At 36.6% G+C, this 13,262-nt stretch overlaps 1 protein-coding gene across 12 annotated transcripts in view; it reads right to left on the minus strand.

Annotated features, from left to right (window-relative positions):
* ZNF644 (zinc finger protein 644) overlaps positions 1-13,262 on the minus strand; it is an 84,973-nt gene that overhangs the window by 36,534 nt on the left and 35,177 nt on the right. The window contains exon 1 of one of the 12 annotated variants that reach the window (XM_069789202.1): positions 9,040-9,408. The exons of the other annotated variants lie outside the window; for them this stretch is intronic. The gene's annotated coding sequence lies outside the window, so the exon portion shown is untranslated. Of the gene's footprint in view, positions 1-9,039; positions 9,409-13,262 lie in introns of those variants that run through there. 12 annotated transcript variants of the gene reach the window in all.

Genomic DNA, 13,262 nt, shown 5'->3' on the forward strand with positions numbered 1-13,262 from the left:
CACCTGAAATTCTTTACCAGCAGATTGAAGAGAGGTAGTTCTCCAAGACTGGTTAGGGCAAGGAAAAGATTCAAAATCACAAATGCTTTGGCTCTGATTTTCCTGTCTTAATTCTCATTATCAGGAAAGGAAGCAAGAATGAAAGCCACTCTCCTTCACCAGGTAATAAAGACAGCATCAAAAGGGACTCAAAAGCAGGTAAGAAACGTAGTTACAGAGCATTCACCTTGAGGCCTCACCACTCAAAGAGTAAAAAGGGGCCCACAGCAGGTACAAGGACTGCTCTAAAATTGTTAGGCTTCTGATCACCAATAAGCAGCTCCCTGTTCTGATAAGGGCAGAGAACAGGAAGTGGAAGAAAACTGCCACGGTGGAGATGGCCGATATCTTAAGTGTACCCCCAGTGGTATCAAAGAAACACAGATGTACTGAAGTGCTTAAAAGCACAAGCATTTCTCCCTAATTGGTGAGAAGTGTGAACCAAGGCGGTTCAGTGCTAGCAATGGTCGCTTTGCCCAGTGACAACACAGAAAAGGAGCATACCAATAATACTTCTTCTCATGCAATACACAAAAAAAGCCAAAGTAGGCAGAAGTAGTTCTCCAGCCTGTATGCAATGATGAAGTCACATCTGTGGGTATTGCTCAGACAGAACAACCTGTCAAGTGTATCTGAGCTACAGACAGACAGAGAGAGATTCTCAAAAAAAGCATTTGTTTGAGGAATAATTTTAAAGGCTGTATATACAGGCTGTAATATAATTGTTACAGATAATCACGCTAGACTAGTTAAAATATTTAATCTTTCTGGCTAGCTAGAGAACAGCTACAAAAGCTTCCATAATACTGCTTTCCCAAGTAAACAACCATTACAGTTGATACTTCAAGATTCAGGCTCATACAAAAAAAAGTAAGATAACTGGTTTCACATCTACAAAGATAGCAGAAAAGATTTTATTCATGACTCTTGCATCAAGCTCATAACCATTCACAATACAATGTTTATATAAAGACAATTAATCTGAGTTCAAAGGCGAGTCACACAAAACTTGCCTAACTGCTTCTCCTCTCATTAGAGCTGGATCTTATGTCAAGACTAAATTTACTTTTAATCACTTCCTATTTACGTTATTAGTGCTCTGTTTGCTATAATGAAATACCTCCTATAGCATGACCCTCTCTGGGGAAAAAGTTTGAGGAACACTAGAATGCAAAGGTGTACAATGAGTAGATAAAACTTGCAGTAATCCTGACAAGAAAGAGTTTTGATCTATTCATCTACTACTTAGCCCTTATTTCCTAACAGATCTGTGATAACTGACATTTCTACTTAACCATCTTTAACCACCACCTTCTCCTGGAATGGTTGCAGTCAGGAACATAATTCAGAGAAGTTTTTCGGCGGGTTTTTTTGTTGTTGTTTTGGTTTTTTTTTAAAGAGAGTTATAATGTAACACAAAACTAGCTTTTGCTTCTATAACTGATTATGCTTGGGGGGGAAGGAAGGAAAAGGAAGAAACAAAGGCTAGAATAAACTATACTATACACACTACTTCTGTTGGTATAAACTGTGGCTAAACAGTCCATTTCACCAGCTCAACATAAAAACACAGCAAAATGCTTGCAACTGTAGTCTTGACTTCAAGTACTTTCTGGGACTTAGAAAATTTGATCAGTTGGTTGAGAGTGAAATTTACATTTATTAGGCTACTGCTGTCCCAGCATTAAAATCTACAAAATTCAAAATCAGGGAGTGGGAGGGGGGGTAAAGGGGAAAGAAATTTCATTCTAATATCTGATGCAGCTCTGGAAAACATCCATAATCTTACAGAAATCTAATATTCCTAAAAATCAATGCAGGAAAAAACAGCCAGTAGAAAGCAAAGATTACTCTAAGAAAAGGCTATTGCAAGAAGCCCAGAAGAAGCTCCAGCTAATATTGTATACACAACTACCAAGGATAAAGTCATTTCAGAAGAGGACTGAAAAAGCAAAAACTTAGCTGACAAGCTCTTTAAATACAAGCCTATACTGCCATTTTCCCAACAAGTAGTCAGCAATGACCTTGCCTGTACAAAATGTAGTTTCCTGCTTTCTGTTTGCAGAAGGAGCTTTGATGCTCTCCAATCTCTATTAAGAAGTATAAAAACTGCATATTCATATAACATTCAGTAGCCACAAATACCTTGAACTAACATTCAGTGTAGATTACCTTGAGCTAACATTTGGTGTAGATTAATTTAGATCATCAAATTTAAACATTTTCTAAAATCACAAAATTCATTCCCTTTGAGAATCTGTAAAACTTCTCTCAATCTATGCTATTCCAACCTTAGTTTAACCAACTGAATTATAAATGCCACAATCAAATTTACCAAAATTAAATTTGCAAAGGAAAAATAACAATCACTCTTCTTAGAATAGTTAATGCAAAGCGATATTTAAGTGCAGGTACCCTACTGAAGCCTGAATTATCCAGAAGTCAAATTAAGCAAAAAAATTAACATGTCACAACATGAATAGACAAAATTTAAGTCCTTTTACTGGAGGTGCTTCTGACTTCAAAGAACCTGCAGTGACTGAACAAAAGCGAGCAAGCAAGGGACTGCAGGAGAGGACTGCCTCCTGCAAGATTTTGAGAGTTATCTGAAAAACAGTTCAAAGAAGTTACAGTTCTTCCTTTGTCTGTTCATTACAGGAGAAGCCACATGCACAGTTCCCAAAGCTGTGGTAGGGCTTTCACGTGGAAGTGTTGAAATATCTCGGGTTTTTTCCTACTTGGAGAAAGTTTTGCTTTTTGACAACACCCCGTATGGGACTGTGAAGCACTTCAAGGAAAAGTGTGACAGCATAGGAAATTAACACAACTGATCATACCTCAGACTCTGAAGCTGTTTCAGGCCAAACAACAAGATTACAAGCAGATGAATGCAACTTTAACAGGAGTATCACAATAGGGAAAAAAGTAGTCAGAGAGAGTAGCTTGAATGGAAAAAAAGAACTTGTGTTTTTAGCATCAATTAAGCAAATCAAGATTTAATTATTATTTCAAAAATCTGTATTATGTAAATGAAAACATTTAAAAGCCATCAGAGGGAAAATATTCTAGGAAGACTGAGGTTTGGGCTAACAAAACGTGTATTAGTCAAAAAGGTTACTTTTCCTCTCCATCACTAAAGAGATAAAGAAGTAAGCATTTAAAGATGTACACAATAAAGATGGAAAGATGTCTACAGAGAAGCAATGGGAAACAAACATAATTTAAGAGCTGTTTACTTTGAGTAAGCAAATATGTAACAATCAACATACAAATGAAAGTATCATAAAAGCACTAAACTGAAGCATCAGTTTAAAGATGGACTTCTGAAAACATTTAAAACTTCAAGCCTTAAGAGAAAATATTACTACGATATTTCTGAAGGTTACTTACCAATGCAGCCCCACAGCTAAGATCAGGTGTAACATTCTAAGTATCACTGATATTTAATAAATAAATTTACAGTCCATCAATATCCAACTAAATTGAATGGCATTCTTCACAATGAGAATTACCATTAGCAATAAGCTACAGAGAAATAATTTACCTTCTTTCTGTATAATTTCTCTACCAGTTTAAGCTACAGATCAACATACCACTTGCATAATGAACACCTGTACATTTTCAGTCATCCTTGAGCCTATTTATCATGACCACATGAACTAGCTCTTCATTTGCTGTATTTATATACCTTAGATGTAACAGCTTCTCTCAAACAGGAAAAGCTTAAAGCACAGAATGACATCATCTCTCCATTCCATTCCAAACTACTAATGGCACTGTACATAACCTTGGCATCATCCCTAACATTGAACATTTCTCGTTTCATTATGCTGTCAGCAAAATCTCACCAATACATTACCTGTGCAGGAACTGCCTCTACCCTTCAGCTATGGAATCACTCTCTTCTCCAGTCTGAATTACTATATATTCCTTCACCATATCATCACATAAGCTTTAACTACAGCACCCCAAAACACAGTGGCATACCCTCTGACTATAAGCACTGCATGAATGCACTCCAGAAAACAGACAGTTATGTGAGATCTTGCCTACCTCATAGAAATTATGGTTCCTCACAAATTTCTAGTCCAAGTTTGCACACCCAGTTTCTCAGCTGAAACTAAGTAATCAGGAATCCAAATCAGAAAGCTTCTTCACTTAAGTGCTTTTCTAAGGAACCAACAGATTTAATCCAAAACCATGCATTTTATGTCTTTAATTAAAAAAAAAAATTAGAAACATCTGAGGCAGTACCTTCCATGTGCTCATTTTAAGAAAACAGCCTGTTACATTTCAAGGTTCATTTTTAAAATAACGAACTGTAGAGTGGTGTTAGATGTTTGTAGTGTCATCCTCTCCTTTCTACAAAACCCACAGTATTTTAATAAAAACATGAAGGAGGCAAAGCTAAGCATAAGAATAAAAAAAGTTCCAAGTTAAGGTTGTCTGCATCAAATTAGTGCATCCCCTTTTGTGTTCCACCAAGCAGCAACTTTCTATTGTCCAAATGACTGTCTTTACATACTACGCATTCTTCAACAACTTGAAAATTGCATTTTATATATTTAGCACATATGCCTGTAAATGAGGCAGGATTCCACTGAAATCAGTCAGAAGACTGTTTTGTACAAGATACTGAAGGAAGGTATGAAATAAGATTGTACAATAAAAATAATGTATACATACAATCAAAGTAAATAAAGCATGTGTGCTACTTGAGAAATACCATGTTTTAAGTACAGATATGTGCATTCCAAGTCATAGGCAACTGTATATTTTAGACGCATACTTAAAGTAAAGGCCTTCTTAATTTTTACCAATGACCACTGAATAATCTTTCATAAGTCCCCTGAATAGAGAACAGTTTATCAGCTCCATCTCTCCTGAATGAACCCAGGGCCTTTTCAGTAAGGAAGTCTGATAGAGAGCTTCACCAAAACTCCCCCCAAACCAAGAGAACTACAGAAAAATGGGATCTGCTATAGGTATACAGAAGACATCGCACACATGGGACTTTGATGCAGAGCAGACAGTTTATTGTCAGTCCATACCCACCATCAAATCTGCCACCTGTGGAATCCTGACACACAGAGAAATGGCATAATTAATCTTCACACATTCATTGCACTTCACATATCCCTTTCCTGATGTACTGCATTACACGCTTCTGAAATTCTTCAACGTAAGTGCACTCTTCCCTATTAATAACAAAACCTGCAAAAAGTTTACTCCACAATACATACACTTACGTACTTATGAAATAAAATACAGTGCAGATCCCCAAGTAGATTCTACTGTAGAATATGAACCTCATTTATAAATCTTCAAACAGGATTTAGGTTGGCCATATTATTTTTATTTTTGAACTCAAAATATAAAAATATCTTAAACAAAAGCTTTGCTGCATGAAAAAAAAAACCATTAACCGCTTAATTCCTGAAAGCCAGAATTATGTACCAGATACCACATACTTCGTGAAATGATGTATCAAGGTTTTTTAAAAAAAATTATTACCCGAAGAAATCAATACTCTGTACTGTTTTTTTTTCCTGCAAGTTGTTTTATAAGGACATTATGTTTATTAATAAAATTGAAAACCATTAAGCAATTTTTTTGAGGTAGAAAAAGCAGTAATTAGGTTTTAAAAAATATTTACTAGAAATTAGTTTTCCCAATAAACAGATTGGTATTCTAAAACAAGAAGCCTAATGATATCCATTAATATCTAAATTGATTTAGATCTCTGTTCCCATTAAGGACACTTTTACCTAAAAGCAATATCTCACACAGTATTTCTAATAGTAGTTAAAGCAGCACATTAATAGTCAAGCCATGTTGTTACTGTAGCAACAATGATTTCTGGTAGCCATTTTCTTTCCAGTTCTAACACTGTTCCAAAGCCAACAGTCCTTACTGCAATCTCTGTTTAAACCCAAAGGCGGCAAACTGCTACATACTTCAGATACCTCCCTCTAAGACTGTCTTCTTCAGTCTAATGTCCTTACTTAACAGTATTTTCTAACGCTGGACTCGACACAATTTCAGTTTACACTAATAAAAAATATAACAGTGCAGCAGTCCGCTTTAAAAAACCCAAACCCTATATTTAGGAGACTAAACAGTTTGCAGGACACTGGAAGAGAAGAACAGCTGTGCAATTCATTATTTTAACCTGCAGGCTCTAAGAACACAGCCCAAGACAAGATTACCAGGTTATAGCTTACAGCCTTGGTCATTACACTGATGGCAGCCACAGAGAACCCCTTCTCAGATCACAGATTACAAAATCAAAGCAAGTGCTGTAGCCAAAAGCAATTTCTTAGTAGACTGACATCTCTCTGAATTTTCTGTATTTAGAAAACCATTTTAAGACAAAACTAGCACACACATTCATTTCCAGCTGCTCCTCTACATTTCTGCAGTCTTAAAAATCACAACACCTGAAACACTTTCCTGGCTTTCTTAAGACTACAATGCAATTTCTAAAAAAGGTTGAACTAAAATCCTACAGCTCAAAATTAGTGATAAATGACACTATTTTCACTTCTTTCTTCAAAAAAAAAATAATCTCACTTTCTTGTATCATGACAGTTTGAAAGTGAGCAATGGTGGGAGGCCACTAACAAGAAAGTGAAATACATAACTATTCATAACAGCAACGGCAGGAAATAGTCAACTGGTATTAGCACATAAGTACCCCCTGCAAAACAGGATCCTAAGTCCAAATTCAGTTCCTCACAAGTTTGTTTCAGTTGAACAGGTAGCTATGCTGGGATCACGAGCTCTAATGCCTGCTGCTGTCTGTCTAGACAGCGTTTCTGACACTTCCCGTAGACCATGGCAGGACCGGGAATCTCCTCTTCATAGCCTCAGAGGAAGTGTATTTTCTATGCACGTGAAAATGTAAAATCGAACAAAAATTTCCAAGAGATTTCATGCACACTTAGATTTCCATAAATATTTGTAAACCTCTGCTTATAAACTACTAATAGGTATATTATAAGTAAGGGCTTAAGCTTAAAATGAAAGTAGGTTTATGCCGAACTCTGAATTGGTGTGGGCGAGACATTTTATTCTGATATCCCTATGACAGAAACCTCCAGCAGAGGACAGAATAGACACTCTGGAGTATTAGCATCTTTAAACACCACTGCTAACTCCCAAAGAGCCTGCTTGCTTATCAGAGGACTAAGCTGTCACTACAATGAATGTTCCAGTATGAAGAAAATAACCATATAAAATAATCACCTAAAAATACAAATTCCAGTACCGGCATTCTTCCTGCAATAGTTTTGTCCAAATAAAATATACATGTATTTTACACAACAGGATTCAACTACTGCTTATCAGATTTTAAGCGAAGCTGCAAAATACTCTGCTTTCTATTTGGGTTCATATACACGCTATTACTTATAATCTATGAAAGACCACTTTGGGGAGTCACATATATACATATATAACCAGTACTGCGAAGCCTTTCCTTCATTTTGAAGAAGCCTGCTTTTTTATGACAGAGGATGGGTTTTGGTGAAGGAGTAAAGTTAGAATATGCTGTCAACATTATCACCTTAATAGCTATTGAAAATGGTTTTTAAAATAAGTAAAAATCCATTCCTTACTGAGATACTCAGTGCTCACTCTTGGGTTGGTGGCACTTTAAGCTTCCAACATTGTCCATCACCTACATAAACAGGAAAAAACTATTTCCTACTTTAGATAAGCTGTAGCAATGTGACATAATTAAACCAACTGTTTTATTTTTAAATCTTTATGCTAGATAGCTGCATTATGTTTGGGGTTTTTTTTAAATGTAAACAACCCACATCTTACAACCCAGGTTATACTACCACACCTGGCAAGCAAACCAGGGCAAATGCCTCCACACACCTCTTTGAAATGTAGTTCGAGACCACTAGTTACCATTTTGAAAGACTCCATCAAACCAGCCACACATCACCAGCACCACAATCACAGGTCAGCTCTGACACAACATCCATGTCTCATTAGCAAGCTCCTATTCATGGTCCCCATGCTCAATCAGACAGGGTCCACAAGTTTTATTACTAACACAATTAATTGCCATACAGGACTGTTTCCTATAGTACAATTTCCAAGTGTTTTGTAAAGTTACTAAGCCTTTGTTCAAAAATTATTCTATGAAAAGCATTTTGCTGTGAAGCAGATATTCTCAAGATCTGCCCCAAGCTACGCAGTACCTTGAGGTCTACTTTCTACACTGTTTAATAAACTTCTACTGAGTCTCCACGTCAGACTGCAAGAAGGTATAGCAGACCTAGGCAGGCTTCACTTCATGGTTAGGGCTTCATTAATCCTTCTTTCTTCAAACTTGAACTCTTTAAATGCTTGTGGACTTTGTTCCACTGTTCACTTCTTTTTGCTTAGCCATCAATCGGGCTTTCTATCTTTGATTCTTTTACTATTTGAATTAATTCTTCCAAACATGACAGCCAATGACAAACTCAGTCCTTCCAACGTGTATTGTTTTAGTAATAAAATATCTGCAATTTCAGGTGTAAGCGTGCAGTGTTTCATGCAGAGACTTAACTCCATTCATTTGCATACACATAGTATACTGTTTTTTACTGTCTTGTCACACCTGCAAATACATATCTTTAGGCTTAGCTTCCATTAGCTAGCTATAATGATACACAACCAATAAACTGAGACAGGGCATACAGGTTCTAACAAACATATTTAAGGGTCACAACATATCTGCCACACCACGAAATAGAAAAACTACTACACCACATGTATTCGGCCACTTCATTGCCACCATTTTGGTCACGTGACATACATTGCTACTCATATGAAATACTGATTCGTGATAAAAGTGTTGATGTCTCCATCATATAATAAATTACAGCAGTGAATACTCTTGTTCTGGCTACAGGAAAGCATCCTTCTGGTACGTCCCTGAAGAAGTTGTAAGATTTTCAGAAGAGACAACAGTAAAAAGCATGCCACGTTGGTTATCCTCACCTGCCCATATCCAACCCATTGGCTGTCCTTAGGCACCTAATCTGATTGGGACCAAAAAAAAATAAAGACACTTGATTTGTCAGTTTTCCTGACCAAACCAGATTTCCCACCCAAACTTTCAAAAGTAGCCCAAGAAACACAACAGACAACATGTATACTCTAAGCCTGTTTCATATGCTTTACACTGGACTACAGGGATAGTGCAGAAGAACCATATCTGTGTGGACTAAGGTTGTATAAAATCAAGAGAATAAAATAAATATATACACAATTGGCACAAGCCATTCACGTAATAACTCCACTTCAGAATACAGACACAAATGACAGTTTTTTAACTGAGGCAAAGAAACCTGTATGTTTCCCATGCCTCCCTTGCACGTTAAAAAGCACGAAAGTAAACAGCTTATGTTATTTGCACTAATAACAAAGCTTCTTAAAACAAATGAAAGCAAGCACCTAAGATAAAGGAAATTTTGCTATTGTCTTGGACACCCACAGTTAAAACAAAACAACCACCAGAATACCTCCTGCAAAGGCTTCATAAATTCACGTAGATATTGACTAGTATGTCCCAAAAACTTTGTCACCTACATCAACAGAGGTTCTGTGCCTACTTTTAGGCCCATGAATAGGGTTGACTATTTGCCTGCTGACTGGCCCCAGAGCTACTATCTTAGCTCATTATTGGGAATTTTGTAAACATACAAGCTACATTTTCAAGGTTAGCTCCTGTATTTCATGTTTGCTTTCAGGTGGAATGCTGAAGAAACTATAATCAACACTAAATGCTTAGAGAGTATCTATGAATGTGAAATCTTCTGGTTTAAATGGATTAAAGGAGAGAGAGGAACTTTTCCTTAAGTTCATGGACAACCTATAAATGCATACTTAATTAGAGCAATTCTGATAAAAATGCTCAGAACTTACTCAGTTGCTACTTAATCAACTTTAAACAGCTTCAGAGAAAATAAGACCCATGAACTACTCTCCAGAACTGTGTTAAAAGTACAGAAATACATAAGGTATTACTACAAATTTAATTTAAGAAATAATCTGCCTTTATCCCCAAATTCACAAAACTAAAGAAAAAATCAGAGAACAAATAAAACAGAAAACAAAGGAAGCTGAAGCACAGAATAAGTCAACTTCTCCAAAATCAGATTTCAGATACCCTAACCAAAGCTATTCCTTGACTGTATTTAAGCCTATCACAAAATTGCTGGGAATTTACAGTATTTAGAGGAAAACAATGTTATATTTGTGTCTTTAATTTTTTATGAGGTATAAGCACTCATAAGACACTCAGATTTGTACTGAAGGCAAGACTAAAGAAAAGGAGAGTGGGTTTTAGGGTGGGTTTTTTGTTGTTTTGTGGATTTTTTTTTTTTTGGTTGGTTGGTTTGGGTTTGTTTTTTTTTTTTACACTAGTAGGGTTGTCCTATTAAAAACAAAGTGTGAATTCTGAATTGAAGACTATTGGTAACAAAAGGTAACGCTTTAATATTTTTGTATTCTTTCCAATAAGCTTTTCACTTCTGAATGCTAAAATCTCCTTTAAGGTCAGGAAGAAATACTAATGAATCTACAGTGACAGAAAACATGAAGAAAAAGGACAACCTCGAGAATGTAAAAAAAGTGTACTTTTTCCTGCTGAAAATGGCACTCCAGAAGATGACTTAAAAAACTGAAAGAAAAGTTAAGGTAAAAGTGTTTGGCAGAATGCAAGTGAAGTTACAGAGAGATTACTTTGAACAAAAACCACCCTGGGTCCTAGTATTAATATTACTAAGTGGGAAGAAGACTTTGTTTTAATAAGATCATGGAAACCACAACACAAGGGATCACTAATTAATCCTCCCTCCTTTACATTTACATCCTTTGAAAATAGTATGCATCAGCACGCTTCAGGACCAGCTTACTAGATGGACCTAAAGCCAAATTATTTGAAATATATTAAATAGAACTTCATTTAAAACAGTACCCAACATCCTAAACATCAAAGTGATCACCTCACAGAAGTCAAACCAACCCACTTTTCTCTAGATGGCTTAACAGACAAAAAACCCAACTCACCATTAATGCTCCAAATGACATGAAGATATGCTCTGCTGGGATACTGCAGTACTTTTTATGCAAAAGTATAAACGCATTTCTAATTCCCTAATGGACATTGCCAGACTTCTGAAGACTACAGAACCTGGATGTCTTCACAATTTTACTAAATGTCAATACATTACCCTAAATACAGCCTTAATTTAGAACTTTGTACCTTGTTCCATAACACGATACTCTTACACTGGAAAACAGTAAAGAAGATTTAATTGTTTGTCTCTATATAAATAAAGATCTATCTGGACAGATAAGCAAAGGAACACACATAAACTGCACAAACACACAAAACTCGTGCAATGATTAAAAAAAAACCCACCTCCCACTATAACATTGCAAAATTTTTGGTTTTTTACATAAATCCTTGCTAGGCTACCTCTTGCACATCATCTTCTCTGCTCACCTCTGCTAGAACTTCATTGGACTAAAAAATGGAAGGCAAATTCCCAAGTTGTTTTTAGTGTCTAGAAAACATTTTTAAAAATGAATTATCACAGTACCTCTATGGTATTTTTAGAAATAGTGTGACACTTCAGTTATATAGGAACCTGAATGGTTTCTTCCAAGTATCATCTCTGTTTCTGGTTCTCTCCCTTGTGCAGAAATATATTATGCCTGTTAATGCACATTACTGCTGGTAAAATTGTGAAAAGCAACAGCAGTCTTACAATCGCAGTAGAGAGAGAGACCTGGGGAACAATTTTTTTCTGGACAAGCTGTTCCTCTTCCTCTCCAAGCCTCACGTGCGCCAGGAAAGAAACTGGACCTCTCTCATCCACTAGCACTTTCAGCCACAGGTACAGCAGTGAGAATCACAGTGAACTTAGCCAGTAAGCCTCACCACCTAGAAAGTCTGGGAACAGGGGCTTGTCCTTTACAGGAAAATGGCACTGAATACCTGTGATGTACCTACCTTACTTCAAAACACTAACAAAAGGAAAGGTCTGTGAGAATCCATGCTAAAGCAGCTCATCAGCAAGTCTACCACTTCTCACCACAACATGTGTCACTATCATCTAATACATTCAAGGCTTTATAAGACACAGGAAAAGACAACCACTATCACAAAGCACTTAAAAGAAAACAAGTCAGACAAAACAAACCTTCAGAGGTTTCCCCAAAGCAAAGATGTAGAAAGAATATACAATAGACAGTATCTACAGTCTTCTTTGGTTTACGTACCACATAAGCAACCTTTCCACCTCAGTTTCATCAGCATTTCAGTTCAGTTTGCATACTAGACATGCAAGCTCTACTCCCTCCCACTCTGTAATTGCTCCAAAGCCCCCGAATTTTTTCACTGCAGCTTATCTAGGCTAATTCACCATCACGTCCCCCCCAACTTATCTTCCCCCCTTTTCCCCAGATGAAAACTACCACAACAGAATGGTTTTTTTTTTGTTACTAAGTACCTGAGCAGGGAGCACTAACTGGTATGTTGTTCTCAACTTCCCAGAAGATGGAAAACTGTTTCTAAAGTAACTTCAGAGTTCTAACATTCATTATAATTTGTACACAGTGCAGTTATTCTCATTAATTCTCATTCTCATGCCACAGGTTCTCAGTTTTTAAATGCTGCTCAAGAACAGAAGAGATTAGGTGATTTCAGTGATGTCAATATATGTATAAAAAAAAAAAAAAGGAAGCAGAAGAGGACAGCGTACGCACTTCACTGTGGGAGAGAGCTGGGAGAAGCCAGCTGCAGAACTGTCACTTCCCACTCCCTGTGATAGTACACACAATCAAGAGTTTCTCACAGAAGATATACTCATAACAACTACGGTTTTAAAACAACAAAAAGCAGCACTTCTGTGTGAAGAAACAAAGTTATTTATACTGGAACTTTTCAGGCAAAGGCTGTCCTCTGTTGAAAATATAGTTTCTAATACCAAGCCAACTTATAGTAACAACAGAAAAAAGCTTTCAGAAAAAATATTCCCCTTCTGTCCTCCACCAATTATCACAGGGGAGCACAGAATCTAATGTCTTTGGTGAAGGCTCCTAAGAACATCCGTAAGAATACACAGTTTCTTTGCAAACAAAATAATCATAAATACAATAAACACTTTAATAACCTACAGCCACTGTTTTGGTGGTTGGGAGTCTTATTTTAG

This window comes from Haliaeetus albicilla, chromosome 8 (genome assembly GCF_947461875.1).
Source record: "Haliaeetus albicilla chromosome 8, bHalAlb1.1, whole genome shotgun sequence".
NCBI lineage: Eukaryota > Metazoa > Chordata > Aves > Accipitriformes > Accipitridae > Haliaeetus > Haliaeetus albicilla.